Source organism: Carlito syrichta, unplaced genomic scaffold (genome assembly GCF_000164805.1).
Source record: "Carlito syrichta isolate Samal-C Ts95f unplaced genomic scaffold, Tarsius_syrichta-2.0.1 Scaffold302450, whole genome shotgun sequence".
Classification (NCBI taxonomy): Eukaryota; Metazoa; Chordata; class Mammalia; order Primates; family Tarsiidae; genus Carlito; species Carlito syrichta.
In genome coordinates, this window is record NW_007246546.1 from 371,807 (window position 1) to 375,051 (window position 3,245).

Below are 3,245 nucleotides of genomic sequence, written 5' to 3' on the forward strand. Positions count from 1 at the left end.
TAAACCTTCTACTGCTTTGCACTGTCGCCCATGTCTCCATCCTCCTACTGACCATCATATCCATGCTCTCATTTGTTCTTGGTTTTGGCACTCACCTTCAGCTACCTGCTTGCTTTCTCCTAGGCCTCTGTTCCTCCAGCCAACAGCTCCTTGGGCCCCTACTGTTTGCCAGGCTCTCTTCCAAATAAGAGAGGTTTCCCTCCACCGCCTGACCTTTGTAGCCACCAACTCACCCCTTTACACTGGCATCTAGTGATTACGGAGCCCTCCAGACATCAGGCACTCTTCAGATAGGGCCGTCTCTTCCGGTCAGCCCTGCATTCCCAGAGCAGGCACAGGACAAGTAGTATTCAAAGATGGAACCCTTCCATTAACAAATGGCTTCTTGGTCAAGGGTGTAGCTAGGATTGGCCCACCACAAGGAGCATGCAGACCTGCTCTAAGCTTTGGTAATTCTATGCCCTTCCTCCTCACTACAGCTTCTGAGCATCACCCCTGCTCCACAGACAAGGAGGGCCAGGCACAGAGAAGTGCATGACTCTCCTAGGGTGGCTGGGCTCTGACCTTCGCTGTCTGTACCCACTCATCACTCCTGCAGGGGTGGTGGCGGCCCCAGGGACTGAGTCCTGCAGATGCACATCTGCAGGAGACAGCAGAGGAAGGAGCTCTAGGCAGGCCCTGCATGTGTACATCCTGTGGGCCAGCCTCCTGCTTGGGAGGAAGCAGGAGCAGCCTAGAGGTCACAGGAGCACACTTTAGCCCAGCAGTAGACAGAGGCAGGAAGCCTGGGCTGGGGGATAGGGCCGTGTGGGGGAGGGGAAGCCCTTAGAGCTGCTGCCACAAGAGCTGGTCTTTGCTTGGACTTGAGTAGGGAGCCCAGGAAGGCCCCTGGTAGTCTGGGCTTTTGGTAGTCAATGCTTCAGGGCCCATCACAGGCCAGCTGTGAGCACCATAATCTTTCTGCACAACAGTGCCCCTTTCTCTAAAATCGAAGAGTAACAGCACCTTCTTCCCAGGTTGAACAGAATGCTTGGAACACACACACCCTGAATTCTCGACAAATGTCGTCTGTTATTAGGTGGCCTCGCTGGAAGCAGTGGCCAGCGTGCTGCAGTCATGGGACTTGAGCCTCACTGAGGCCATGCTCCAGAACATGGAGGCAGAGCGGCAGCGCCGGGCCCAGGAGGCCCAGAGGCACAAGGAGGCTGAGGCCAAGCGGTGCGGTGGGCAGGAGAGGTGGCGGGGAGCGCTGGCAGTAGGTCCTCTGACTGGCTCATTCCCTCTCACTAGCATGGCCCTCAAGGTGCAGCAGTTGGCCAAGGAGCAGCAGCAGTGCCACAAGGAGGTGAGTTGTGACTTCAGGGAGGAGCTCGGGAAGGAGGAGGGAGAGCCAGGTGGGGAGAAGGGAAAGCAGGGTAGGAAGGAGGGGGAGCCAGGTGGAAAGAAGAACTGGGCGGGGAAGAGGGGAGGGAGACATGTGCGGATGAGGGGGATTCAGTTGAGGAGGAGGCAGAGTCTGGCTGGGAAGAAGGGAGAGCCAGGTGGAGAGGGGGAGGGATAGGCAGGTGGGGAGGAAGGAAAACTGTGTATAGAAGGAGGGGAGAGATGGGGGCGGGGAGCAAAGGGACAGACAGCAGAGGGTGTGGGCTGGTGTCACCATGGCCTGCTGGGTCTTCTGCTCAGCTGCAGCAGGCCTACTGTGAGCTCAACCGGAGGATCACGGAACATGACAAGTGTGAGCGGAAGCGCATGGGCAAGACCGAGCTTACACTGCAGGTGGCAACTGTGGCCAGACTTGTGTCCCTACTTTCTAGACACCCCTCCTTGCTCTGCATCAGCCTGATGGTTCTCCCTCCCAGGCCTAGGGTTCCAGGGCACATCTTTCCTTCTCAATCATGGGAGTCACATTACAACAGTGGCCTCCTTGGGATGGGGGCGGGGGTGCAGAGATCCCAGCAGATGCCTGCCAAGCTGGAATGTGGGGCGAGCAGTGGTCAGCGTGGCCTCTTCCTTCAGGCCATCAAGGACGCAGAGGCCCAGGTGGACAGATTGCGGCAGGAGGCCCAGAAGGCAGAGGAGGCGCTGGCCATGGCCAGGCTGGAGCTGCGGGAGCAGACCCAGGAGGGTGGGTGAGGCTCAACTTGGGGCCGTGGGCTGTGGGCTATGGAGAGGACCAGGGACGGGGTCCTGGCGTTGGATCATCTGTCTGCTGCACTCTGACATCCCCACAGAGGCAGAGGAGATGCCTGGGCTGAAATGCCAGGTCACTGAGTTGCATGATGTGCTGCTGAAGGACGTGGGCGATCGCATCCGTGCTGACGGCCGGTCAGTGTTCTGGGCCAGGCATGGGCTAGTTGGGGGTTTGGGCAGACAGCGGTGACCTGGTGACTGCCTCCAGGTGGCCTCTTGTCATCGACCCTTCGGGCCAGGCAGCCACATTCCTGCGCTACCAGGACACGAATTATGTGGACACGGTGAACCCAGAGCACCTGAGGCCAGAAAGGGTGCGGCTGGCTCTGCTGGGGGCTCTCAGGTGAGGCAGGCTGGGCGCCAACTCACAGGTGAGGTAAGCTGGGCACTGCCCCAGCCCCACCTCAGCCCTTACTGCCCCTCATCTCCTGCACAGGTACGGGAAGCCACTGGTGTTTGACCTGCACGAGGTGGACCTGTTTCCAGCTGTGCAGCGGCAGCTGGAGGCGGTGCAGCCCGGCCTGGCACAGGCGCTGCTGAGCCGTGGCCTGCTGGAGCAGGAGAGGTACCTGTCGCTGCTGCGGCCCACCGATGGGCCGGAGTACAGCCCCACACAATTCCAGGAGGCTCGCCTGGAGCACTTTCGCCTCTTCTTCGTCACTAAGGTTCTGTGGCCGCCGGCCGAGCAGCTGCAGGTGCTGCTCCCAGTGCGTGTACAGCTACCCAGCACGAGGCTCTAGCACTGCCCCAATAAAGCTTGGGCCCAGGGCACTGCGTCTGTGACCGTGCTCATGTCCCTGCCGTGTGCGTGCGGTGCCAAGAGGAGGGGCTGTATGCACGAGTCCCCATCCCTAGCCAGAGGACATTGGTTTGCATGTCTTCTGGGGGACCCGCTGGGAGACATGCAGGCCTCCCTACCACAGATGCGTGCGCAGAGAGGCATGGTGGCAAATGGGAAAGGGAGGACAGGGTGGGGTGGGCAGACCGTGGCCCCAGGTTTGGAGGGCAGGAAGTGACCGTATTATTGGCGAGTGGGTGGACAAATAGACAGGTAG